The sequence below is a fragment of the Patiria miniata genome, unplaced genomic scaffold (genome assembly GCF_015706575.1).
Source record: "Patiria miniata isolate m_02_andy unplaced genomic scaffold, ASM1570657v1 HiC_scaffold_24, whole genome shotgun sequence".
Classification (NCBI taxonomy): domain Eukaryota; kingdom Metazoa; phylum Echinodermata; class Asteroidea; order Valvatida; family Asterinidae; genus Patiria; species Patiria miniata.
In genome coordinates, this window is record NW_024037063.1 from 20,290,189 (window position 1) to 20,303,707 (window position 13,519).

Genomic DNA, 13,519 nt, shown 5'->3' on the forward strand with positions numbered 1-13,519 from the left:
TTCTTGCCCATTCTCCCCACCCCACTCCCCCCCCCCCAAAAAAAAAAATAGTTCTGAATGTGCTTGCATTTCTAAAATGGACTTGGAAACAGGTATTTTTATGTAATAATGGAAGTTATCATAATTAATACAGGTACTTGAAATATTCAGTATTCTTTACAAAGAAATCTACAAAACAAAGTACCGTAACACAAAAAAGAAATTGAAAATCACTCAAGATTGTTTGTTTATTTTTATACTGAATTGTTTTTCTCAGTTATTATTTCCAGTTCTGTAATGCCTGATTTTGCAAGGAAACTTTGATGTTATGAATATTTTCTATGTTTGGAAAAGTATGTAAAATTTGACAAAAACAGATAAAATGCTAATATTTTTTGACACATTGTCCTTTCTTCAAGTTGAAAACAGAGATGATAAAGGCCTATACAAAGTGATAGAAAGCTATTTTTGTGAACTACATTTTGGTAATAGACAAATATGTACATGTATGCATACGTGTAGGCACTTTTAAATAAAAGCATGTATCTGTATCATTTGTGTGCATGTATTTAATGAACAATTTCTACAATGGTGTTACTTTTGTTCATACATGTATGTTTATGCAGTGTTCTCAAACAGCTGTTGTCAGTGCAATGATAATTATTGACTTGTGAAGTGGCGTCCTACCCCCTCCCCCCTTACAAATAACTCCAGATGTTGCTGCCAAAATCAACAGCCAACAAGACAATTTGCATCTCAACTATGCGTCATCGGTTCTTATATTAGCTGAAATAGTAGTTTTTGCTGCCGAGCCTATCTTGTGAAAGATACTTCTTTCGTGTGGGTATTTTTTAGATAACAGTCCCTCTATCAATTACAATGCAAGTCAAATTCCCGGGCGCGGTTGAGTAATTCATTGGGACAAAAATGACTCCCACCTTGTTTCACACAGAAAGCTACCGGACAGAACCGGGCGATTTGGGTTTCATTTTTCTTCTAAAAAGATTCTCCATGGATTGGTATACAGTCTCAAGGTAGTGGAAGTACATGTAAGAGGTTCCGGGGTTTTTTGGCCCACAGCTTCCAAGATATCTCTGATCAAGCTTGTTTATAAATTCCACTTTCGAAATATTTTATTCCTCTTTCTCAAGACATATTAAATGATTTTCTCTCCTGAGAGTCTCTTCTCTGACGGTTTACAGTAAATAAATTCATATGAACTTTTTTATTGAGGCATCGAATGAGAAAATACGCTCATGCACCATGGATTCAGGCTTGTTCATACTCGGGGAGTATGCAAACACGAACACAAATTTATTATGTCACGGCAAGTGCAGTATTTGCATTGCAACATGTGCAACTTTTGCAGTGAATGATTTTTTTTTACAGACTGTGTTAAAGTGTGTTAATTTCTGTAGACCAAATGTTAAAGCTTTGCCCAATATACTGAAAATGTTATCATGCACCGAATATCCTCAAAGCATTTTTCTGATTTGAATATTTTTAAAAAATGTATTTTCCCAGGGGCAAGGGTCAATGATGTGGCCAAACATGTATCTACATTGTACTAGTATGACCTTGGTATTTCCTGTTTTGTTTAAGATCAATTGATTAAGCAGGTTTACGTTGTACATGGGTTCATATCCTGGCCTTACATTGTTTTTGTGCTTGCATGTTGCAATCGCAGGTCAGGTCAAAGGTCGAAGGTCACAAGTCAGTTACAAGTCAGTCACAAGTCAATCACAAGTCAGTCACAAGTCAGTCACAAGTCATCACAAGTCAATCAAGTCAGTCACAAGTCAGTTACAAGTCAGTCACAAGTCAGTCACAAGTCAGTCGCAAGTCAGTCGCAAGTCAGTCGCAAGTCAGTCGCAAGTCAGTCGCAAGTCAGTCGCAAGTCAGTCGCAAGTCAGTCGCAAGTCAGTCGCAAGTCAGTCGCAAGTCAGTCGCAAGTCAGTCGCAAGTCAGTCGCAAGTCAGTCGCAAGTCAGTCGCAAGTCAGTCGCAAGTCAGTCGCAAGTCAGTCGCAAGTCAGTCACAAGTCAGTCACAAGTCAGTCACAAGTCAGTCACAAGTCAGTCACATGGCAGTCACAAGTCAGTCACAAGTCAGTCACAAGTCAATCACAAGTCAATCACAAGTTAGGCACAAGTCAATCACAAATCAGGTTTCAACGTGGGTCACAAGTTACAATTTGTAACAAGCAACAGTGGATTGACGATCATTTGACAAAATAATGCAATTTGTCACAACAGATTGTTTCATTTAGTCATTTTTTCCCCACATGTGACCCTCAAGTTTTTGCTTCCGCGTTGAAGTTGAGTGTTTTTGAAAACTGATTCCTGCCACATTAAAGACAATTTCAGATGATAGCTAAATTGTAATAGAAGGAACAGGAACAAGCCAGCCTACTCGACGACAGTTGTTAAAACTTAGATACTGGTAAAAAAAAAATTGGCGAGTGTTTCACAAAACTGTATTTCCACAAAACAGTACATTTTGTATTTTCACAAAATGTGTGTTTTCAAAAAAACTGTATTGTCACAAAACTGTATTTTCACAAAATGTATTTTCACAAACCTGTATTTTCACAAAACTGTTTCCTCTAAACCTACATTTTCACTAACCTGTATTTTCACAAAACTGTATTTTTACAAACCAGTATTTTCACAAACCTGAATTTTTACCAAACTGTATTTTTACAAAATTGTATTTTCACAAACTGTATTTAACTGTGTTTAGTTCAGTTCAGGAATGCTATTTTCTTGGAGTTTTGGTTCTGTTTGATGGTTTCGCTGCTGTGCTAAACCCTGGGCCCAATTTCATAGAGCTGCTTAAGCACAAAATTTGCTTAAGCACGGAAAAACATTGCTTAGTAAAATTAGGTTACCGGCCAAAACTCCATGCGATGTACATTGCTTGTGACTGGTATTTAGCGGTTGTTTACTTAGCATAACAATCGCATGGAGTTTTGGCCGGTAACCTGATTTTATTAAGCAAGACGTTTTTGTGCTTAAGCAAATTTTGTGCTTAAGCAGCTCTATGAAATTGGCCTCTGGTATTTGTCCAAGCTGTCCAGGGAGTTATTATTCATGTTCTAATTTGTCTAAATTTTCTTTTCTCTTTAATCTCAGGAATGCTTCGGCTACCGTGCCAGCATCCCCAAGTGGGTCCTGGTAGCCTTCCTGACGGTGCTAACCCTGGGCATGCTTCAGCTAGTCTTCTACTGGAAGCCTGAATGGGGACTGTGGTGCACCAACTCCAAATGCTCCCTCCGCGACGCCAAGATGGTTCTTCTTAAGGTCAGGGGTCAATATCTTGAGGTCAGGGGTCAATGGCATGGAGTTGATGAGCAAAAATCAGCTGAGAATTAGCCATCCATCACATTGTTTTCAGATTTTTTTTCAGGATTTTTGAAATATCCCTTTTGAAACCTGGAACTCCTGAGGTTTTTTACCAAAAAAATTTCCCTAACCCCCTTGAGTGATTTACTAGGAATATTAATACCGGAGTCTTATATAGCGCACGTATCTACCAACAATTAGGTACTCAAGGCGCTGGAAATTTATGTCGATTATTCGAGACAGGTAAATGAAGTTAATAAAAAATATGAGACCCATTATGTAGCACCTTATAATGGTTTACAAGGTGCTGCGGCGCATTAAGCAGCCACTGCCAAAAACACCCTTCTCTTACGATTTTGTACACGAGAACAAAGCGATGTCTCCACACGAATACAAAATTGAGTGTTTCTCTTTGTTTTTCCCCTCCCCCAGGACGAGTACGCTCAGTATTTTGTGGAGAAGATTTGCGTCCGTCCAATTGAGCAGGGGTTGATCAAGCAGATATATCCAGCAAGGTAGAATGTGCTCAGATTTTTTCTGACAAACAAGAAGACTCGGTTTGATTAGTCGAGCTACATGTAGACTTGAAAGTCTTAGGTTTAAGACCTTATTTTTACTCGGTGACTCAGTCAGTCACTCATTGACTCAATCAGTCAGTGGCTACACATATAGGCTCCGTGCAAGTACCCCCTCAAGAGTTGGGTGAGACCACTGGGAGCCTGGGAGGGACATTCAAACGTATTGTTGATAACACCTACTAAAAGGCCTATTAAACAGGCATGCAACTTTTCCTCGGATCAGCTGATTTCCTTTTTTTTAATTCCCATTTCAGCCATTGAAAATACAAAAACACTGTACAAAGTCTTCTGAATTTTGGAATTTCCTCTTTTTTTGTGAATGTACAGTTGCATGCCTGATTAAAGCTATAGTCCATCATTTGCAACTATCCAAAAAGTAACTGACGTAATTATTGTTGACAAACATACTTGGTTGAAAGATAGTAAGGGGACTAAACCCCCTGTGAAATTATTCTCTCTGGCAAGCTGTAATTTTGAAAAAATCATCAAAAGAAGGCCTTTCAAACGGTGCGTCGTAAGACGCACCGTTGGCAATTTTTGTTAGTAGTTCGGGTTTTTTATTCGGCGAAGCGTTACACGACGCACACGCGCGCGTGGTTGCTATAATTCGTCGGATCGCTGCGCGACATCGCTTAGCTGCAAACGGCTCAGAGAGAACATGTCTCGGACGCTGAATACAGGCCCAATTTAAAACATGATTCAGCAACTTTTGATTTGAAATCGAGATCCTAGAATGCTGTTTATCTCAAAATATACAGCTGAAGCTGAGCTGAAACTTCATCAGGTTAGTTGTTCAGCACACTTCTTTAGATTTTTAACACTTTTGTTGCTTCAAACGAACAAAATGCACAAATTACAAATGATGGACTGTACCTTTAACATGTACGCATGCACGATTTTGTTGACTTTGCCGTGTGGCAGTGTTGCAGACGTGCGTGTGTCCACAAATACACAACACAATTTTTTCGTCCGTCTTTCATTACAGCCAATCAGTTCAGACACAGGTTGCATGTGAAATATGTATGCGACGCTTTTTGTCGCGCGGTAAAATCACTTCGAATTTGATTCAAAAAAATGGCACAATAAGTCACACGACTTTGTCGCATAAATGTGCACGCTCCTCGCTTTGTGCGTATTTATGAAAACGCGTGACAAAGCTGCGTATGTGTATATAGGCCTTAACGCTCACGCAAAGATGCTTGGGGTTTGCACGTTTATGAACCATCGATGCGCACCCGCGAAAGTGGTCACAACGCGCCATTAACTGTTTGTGTACGAAGTAAATAGGCTAGCCCTTTGGGTTATAAAGCCAACAGATTTTTTTCGCTGAAACCGATTAAATGTGTGACAACTGTCTGGTTCTTTTTCCCCCTCGGATGGGCATAAGTAGACCGTTTTGGTCGTCCATTGATGCTAAATTTAAATAACGAAAAGCAGTCATGATGGTTGTCATGCGATGTAAGATATAATATTCTTCAACCGTACAGAGTTGAAATGAAATTTGTAATTTTAATTTAATGCTAGCCCACAATTTAATGGGCCTTTTCGAGAAATTCTCATGTAAATTGTATCAAAAACTTATAGGTACCGGTAGAGTATATGATTTGTCATTTGTGCATTTTTGTCGTTTGAAGCAACAAAAGTGCTCAAAATCTGAAGAAGGGTGCGTAACAACTAACCTGATGAAGTTTCAGCTCAGTGAATGCTGCATATTCCGAGAAAACAATATTCTAGGATCTCGATTTCAATTTAGAAGTTGCCGAGTCATGTTTTGAATTTGCGCCCGTATTCAGCGTCTGGGACAATTTTTCATTCAGCCGATTGCAGCTACGCGATGTCATGCCCTGAACCGACGAATTATAGCAACCACACACCGGTCACCGGGTGTGCGTCGTGTCAACGCTTGTGCACACCCATTCACGGCTTCGCCGAATTAAAAATGAACTATTAACTGTAATTTCCAAAATGGCCTTTTTAGACGCATGTTTGGAAATGACCTTCTTTTATTGTTTTCTTCAAAATTACAGCATGCCAGTTCGAATTATTTCACAGGGAGTTTAGTGTCATTACTATAAAGCTATAGTCCATCATTTGCAGCCATCCGAAAAGTAACTGGCGTAATTATTGTTGAAAAACAAACTTGGTTGAAAGATAGTAAGGGAACTAAACTCCCTGTGAAATTATCCTTTCTGGCAAGCTCTCATTTTGAAGAAATCAACAAAAGAAGGCATTTCCAATGGTGCTTCTTAAGAAGCACCGTAGGAAAATTTAAATTAGCTGTTCGTTTTGTTATTCGGCGCAGCGCGCACAAGCATTGGAACGACGCACATGCGTGCGCGGTTGCTATAATTCGTCGGAGCAGTGCGCGACATCGCGTAAAGCTGCAATTCAAAACAATTCGAATCATGATTTAGCAACTTTTGATTTTAAATTGAGATCCTAGAATGCTGTTTTTCTTGGAATATTAAGCTGAAGCTAAGCTGAAACTTCATCAAGTAAGTTGTTCAGTATCCTTCATTAAATTTTGAACACTTTTGTTGCTTCAAACGAACAAAATGCACTAATTACAAATGATGGACTATAGCTTTAACTGAAATTTCCAAAAAGGCCTTTTTAGACACATGTTTGGAAATGACCGTCTTTTATTGTTTTCTTCAAAATGACAGCATGCCAGTTCGAACAATTTCACAGGGAGTTTAGTGCCATTACTATCTTTAAACCAAGTAAGCTTTTCAACAATAATTTCGTCAGTTACTTTTTGAATAGCTGCAAATGATAACTCTAGCTGCCTTTAAAACAGTTGGGTACCGGTACGTGTACATCTGAAAAGAATAATCACACATTTGGGACCTGTTAATATTTGTAATGTATATAGTCTGGTACCACGCAACCAAGGGGAAAATAGCTGGTGCCCATGTTATGTTATTCAATTGGAGTCCTGGTACCCTGCTTGATTTATCCCAGATTTTCCACAGTCTTTCTTGCGTATTTAACCTGTGGTTGTATGACAGGTTCTTTTTATTTTGGTTTTTGTTTTGGAATGAATTTTTTTCTTTTCTTTTAAGTTTTGACACTTTTCTGTGCCCGATTGTTTGACCCACACAGGAATGGTTCCGGTCCAAAAAGTCAAGCAAATAACAGGTGGATATGGTTTCCATTTTCCATCCATTTCATCTTGATTTTTTTTGGTTTTACCATTACTTTTTAAATCCATTTTTGTTAACCCTCCTGCTGCCCGAACAGTCACGAACAGTCAACAAATCAATCCTCTTTGCAGCCATTACTTTTTTTTCATTTAATACATTTGTTAACCCTCCTGCTATCTAAATAGTCACAGACAGTCAAAAAAAATCCATCCTCTTCCCTGCCATGCCTTTTACACAGGCTAGTCACCAACAGTAAGATCATATTTCAAGCAAGTACTGTGACTAGTCAAACTCAGTCATCAGACAAAAGCAGGTGACTGGTAGGCACAGCTGGCTTATCAATCACCTGCAGGCAAAACGTAGCTACTTACATCAAGTAAACTGTCACTGCCAGTCAATCCTGCTTTATGTAGGCTGGGTGCTCTTATTAAAGGGAATATACAACATTTGCGTTTGCTGCAATTTTCAAAAATAAATGAATTTGGAGGATTAGTGTGCTATAGAAAATATTGTTAAACTAGCTTGTTTCACATTTTGAGTTTGGATATGCTGGAAAATCCAAAAAAACCAACCATATTCTTGTAGTGTGGTTCTCTGACTCCAATTAAGATGAGACGTTGCAATTTAGAGACATTGGGGATTGTAAGGTAAGAGAACCAGTCTAGCAGGCTTGTACCCCTTCACAGATGTGAAATCAATTGCAAAGTAAATGCAGAATGACTAAAGATGACAATTTAGGAGCAGGTTTTGAAGAAGAAAAAAACTAGTTTTCTCCAACGATGGTCAGCCGACCATCGTTGGAAAAATACAAGTTTTCTTGAAAATGTCAGCACACAAGGAGCCACCATTTTACAGTTTGCTTTAGATTGTCATTCACTAACAGTCCAGTAAGATATTTTGTTATAATTTGATCATTTCGTTTCTTGATGTTTTCAAATGTTGTATCTTCCCTTTAACTGTGGAAAACGGTCACGTGATTGATTTTGACTGAAATGACAACTTTGCGCAGAATGTATGTTTGCATAGGAGGGTTCCCCAAAAATTATTTGTCGGCAAAAGATTGACTTAGATTTCATTTACTTGCATGAACCACATTCACAATGTGCCCTTTTTTTACATTTACCATATATCATTCCTACCCACAACATGCAAATACCATTATCTCTCCTTGATTGTTAAACTGTTTGTTATGACACCACTTGGTCATGGCCATAGCGTGATTATGTGCCACAGTGCCAAACCAAGGTCATTGAACAATAGGCAAAAACAAACATTTTGTTTGTGGTAACATTGCCAGACAGCGAAGTGCATACATCTGTATACAGCATGCATGCATACATGTACTGGAGGACAATGTAGATGTGCATGTACTTTAATGCATACTTACAAATATTCCAGATATGTATTTGGGGTATTTTTAACTTCCAATACAACATATGTGTACATGCTCATAAATTAAATTATAAATAAGAAATTAACTTTAGATTAACGCTAACCTCCCCAACTCCATCAAAATCCATCCCCCAGTTTGGTGGATTTTGGGGGACTGCAGGCCTGGTGTGATTAAGTATTGATGGAGTATGATGGACTTGGGCCTGGAGGCCTAAAGCACAGCATGCATTGGAAGCAGTGTGATTGGTGGATTTTGGAGGACTTGGTCGAGTACTTGGTAAAAGACAGTAGGGTGTTAAGGTTAAAAAAAAGTCCAACAGCCAACTCCATGTATATCGAAACTTTTAGGGTTTGTCGGGTAACCGGAACACAGCTTTTTTTATTTTGGCAATAACATCATCAAAATGTACCAACTTTGCTTGCCTTTAGTTTTCATTCAATGCATGGAACCTATAAGAAATCTTGGGAAACAGAAACCGAAATGTGTTTCCGCATGTGCATGATCTTCTTATTAACTGCTTTGTTTTGTTTTCTGGTTCATTGCTTTGCATTGATTTGTGGTGAAAACTCACCCAGGCTTCCTATCATGCAAGCAAACCCATACAGAGCTATCCAGCAGAACTGTTTCTCTGCGGACTCCGCAGATCGTCTGTGACTTTGTAGGTTGACTGTCTGAAGACTCTAAAGATTGTCTGTGACACTGTAGATTGTATGTGACTCTGCAGATTGTCTGTGACTTTGCAGGTTGACTGTCATAAGACTCTAAAGATTATCTAAAGACTCTTAAGATTGTCTGTGACTCTGTAGATTGTCTGCGACTCTGTAGATTGTCTGCGACTTTGTAGATTGTCTGTAACTCTCAAGATTGTCTGTGACTTTGCAGGTTGACTGTCTGCAGACTCTAAAGATTGTCTGTGACTCTGTAGATTGTCTGTGACTTGATAGGTTGACTGATATCTTTGACTTTGTGGGGTGACTCAGAGGACTAAAGATTGTCTGTGACTTTGTAAGTTGACTATCAGAAGACACTTAAGATTGTCTGTGACTGTCATAAGACCAGAGTTGTAATGACTCGAGTCAATGACTCGACTCGAGTCCGACTCGAGTCACATTTTTTGGCGACTCGACTCGACTCGAGTCCCGACGGGTAAATGACTCGACTCGACTCGAGTCACTGCAAGCAAATGACTCGACTCGACTCGAGTCCCTCATCAGAATGACTCGACTCGACTCGAGGAAGGCTAATCAGACTCGAGTCCCAAAATAAAAGCAAAACTTACTTGCGAAAAATATTTGCAATGACTTACGCTGCGCCGTTCGCGTTGCCAGTTTTTGTTCACGTCACGTTAATGTTCGCGAATAATGTACGTTTATATACAGCGGCAGTCGTTTCCTTCCTCCATAATGAAACAACAAACATACACCGTGTCACAGACTCCCACCTTGTGGTTCTATAGCATGTAATGCTAAACCCGGAACCAGACTTAAAACGCATTTCTCAATCCGTGGTTTCATCATTGGTTTCGGGCGATTTTGAAGTTCTTGGTGGAACGCTGGCTAAATTCATGTCCCGATTTCACACAAAACAATGGATACGGACGGGCCCACCTTTAAATAATCAGAAACAGTTTTGTATAATGCAATTAGGTTTTAACGTTGTCAGCGATCAGCGAACAACAAAATCTAGACCCGAAGCCAAACCAGTTATAAGACCGAAGTTTCACATCTTCTTATCTGTGACGTGAGCTAGCAATGGAAACTGTTGGTTGGGTACCATACAGCATACTTTATGTCTTTGGATTTCCGTAATAGACTGGTGCCTTGTATTCTTTCTCTCTTGTGTTTGTTGCTTTTTATTGTAATTTAGTGTTCAAATATTTGTGACTCGAATTGACTCAAGCTAAGTACTTGACTCGACTCGACTCGACTCGACCACACTCTGTGACTCGACTCGACTCGACTCGACTCGACCTTGTTGACCTAATGACTCGACTCGACTCGAGTCACTTCTTTAAAATGACTCGACTCGACTCGAGTCACAAAAATCAGTGACTCGTTACAACTCTGCATAAGACACTAGATTGTATGTGACTGCAGATTGTCTGTGACTTTGCAGGTTGACTGTCATAAGACTCTAAAGATTGTCTGTGACACTGTAGATGGTATGTGACTCTTCAGATTGTCTGTAACTTTGCAGGTTGACTGTCTGAAGACTCTTAAGATTGTCTATGACTGTCTGAAGAAGACTCTAAAGATTGTCTGTGACACTAGATTGTATGTGACTCTTCAGATTGTCTGTGACTTTGCAGTTTGACTGTCTGAAGACTCTTAAGGTTGTCTGTGACTGTCAGAAGAAGACTCTAAAGATTGTCTGTGACACTGTTGATTGTCTGTGACTCTGCAGATTGTCTGTGACTTTGCAGGTTGACTGTCTGAAGACTCTAAAGATTGTCTGTGGCTATGCAGAATATCTATGACTTTGTAGGATGACTGTTAGAAGACTAAATATTGTCTGTGACTTTGTAGGTTGACTATCAGAAGACTCTTAAGATTGTCTACAGACTCTGCAGATTGTCTGTGACTTTGTCTATTGACTATCGGAAGACTCTGCAGATTGTCTGTGACTTTATAGGTTGACTTTCTGCTTACTCTAAAGATTGTCTGAAGACTCTGCAGATTGTCTGTGACTCTCTGCAGATTGTCTGTGACTTTGTCAGAAGACACTAAAGGTTGTCTGTGACACTGTAGATTGACTATCTGAAGACTCTGCAGATAGTCTGTGACTCTGTTGAAAGTCTGTCATAGAGTGGACTCACTAATCACAACAGTAGCCCCATTGCCTGTGAGCTACATACATGTGTTGAGTGTCCATAGCCATTTTCATTTTCAACAGACAGTTCATGTCAATTAATGCTCCTTGCTCAAATCCTAATTTGAAACTACTTGCATAGGGCTGAATAGCTCAGTTACTAGAGCACCGGTGTGGTGTTCCAAAGGTCGCAGGTTCAAACCCTGCTCCAGTCAGTGTCAAAGGTTCAACCTTATAATCATTTTAAGATCCTGTTAATTCTTAGAAGTTTTTGCTTTTGTAGTGTCATGAAATACAGTATCAACCGTGGCTTCAAGGATGCTGCGATGCATGGTGTGGGCAGCATACAGGAGAAGGAGGCGGAGCCTGAATTAGTACAGGAGGAGGAGGAGGAGGATCACGATGATGATATCACCAAGGCACTGATAGTACCTGAGAAAAGAAAGGTGAGAAAGATGACACTGATATTACAAAGGAACTGATAGTACCTAACTGATTGAATTAATTGTGGAGTGATGGAATTAATTGTGGAGTGTCGTGGTCTGGAGTATTGAGTTCGTGGTTTGCGTGTAATTCTGCAGGTTGTGGATTCGAGTCCAGCCTGGGGCATGGTGCGTGTACCCTTGGGCAAGGCACTTTGTCACTCATTGCTTCTCCCCACCCAGGAGTAAATGGGTACCTGTGAGGGCAGAGATGGTTATTGTGGTTGATTTTAGCTGCTTTGCGCCAAAATGGCAGCATCGAGCTGGATACTCCCCAGGGAGCTGAGATGGTATTTGGAATGTTTCATTGGCCCAATGAGCAGGGTAATAATTATGTAGCGCCTTGAGCACCAATACTGGTGGATACATGCGCTTTATAAATACGCATTATTGTCATTATTTATTATGGAATGTAAGAAAGATGACAATGATAACACCCGAAAACAAAATGCATGCAAAGATTACACTGATACTACCCTACAAACAAAAGGTAAAAATAGATAGCACTGATAGTACCTGAGAAATTAAAGACATTAGGAAGATGTCACTGATAGTAACTGAGAAAAAAAAGGTAAGAAAGGCGACATTGATAGTACTTGAAAAGTGACTATTTATGAAAGGTCTTATCACTGATAGCACCTGTGAAACCAAAGGCAAGAATGACAACACTGATAGTACCTGAGAAAAAAAAAGACATTAGAAACATGACGCTGATTTCACCGAGCAACTAATAGTACTTGAATTATGAAACATCAGGAAGATGGCATTAATTGTACTTGAAAAACAAAAGGCAATCACAGATTGCACTGATAGTACTTGACAAACAACAGGTAAGAGGGATGACACTGATAGCACCTGAGAAGGAAAAGTTGTATCAGCAAAGTATTGATAGTACTTGAGATATGAAGTGTTAGGAAAGATGTGAGCGGGCACATGGTGGAACACTGATAACCCCTGAAAAATTCTGGTTTGAGAAGGGTCTTATCACTGATAATACCAGAGAAACAAGAGGTGCAACACCAAAGTGTTGATACTTCTTGAGAAATGAAATGTTAGGAAAGATATGAATGGGACACTGATAGTACCCGAGAAATGAGGGTTTAAGAAAGGTCTTATCACTGATAGTACCCGAGAAATGAGGGTTTAAGAAAGGTCTCATCACTGATAGTACCCGAGAAATGAGGGTTTAAGAAAGGTCTCATCACTGATAGTACCCGAGAAATGAGGGTTTAAGGTCTTATCATTGATAGTACCCGAGAAATGAGGGTTTAAGGTCTTATCACTGATAGTACCCGAGAAATGAGGGTTTAAGAAAGGTCTCATCACTGATAGTACCCGAGTAATGAGAGTTTAAGAAAGGTCTCATTACAGAAAGTACCCGTGAAATGAGAGTTTAAGAAAGGTCTCATCACTGATAGTACCCGAGTAATGAGAGTTTAAGAAAGGTCTCATCACTGAAAGTACCCGTGAAATGAGGGTTTAAGAAAGGTCTTATCACTGATAGTACCCGAGAAATGAGGGTTTAAAAAAGGTCTCATCGCTGATAGTACCCATGAAATGAGGGTTTAAGAAAGGTCTTATCACTGATAGTACCCGAGAAATGAGGGTTTAAGAAAGGTTTTAACCTGATAATACCAGAGAAACAAGAGGTGTATCACCAAAGTGTTGATAATTCTTGAGAAATGAAATGATAGGAAAGATATGACTGGGACGCTGATAGTACCCAAAAAATTAGGGTTTAAGAAAGGTCTTATCACTGATAGTACCAGAGAAACAAGAGGTGTATCACC

General features: G+C 39.5%; 1 pseudogene; it reads left to right on the forward strand.

The window, feature by feature from the left end:
- The window catches only part of LOC119732042, a 48,210-nt pseudogene that overhangs the window by 6,854 nt on the left and 27,837 nt on the right, over positions 1–13,519 (forward strand).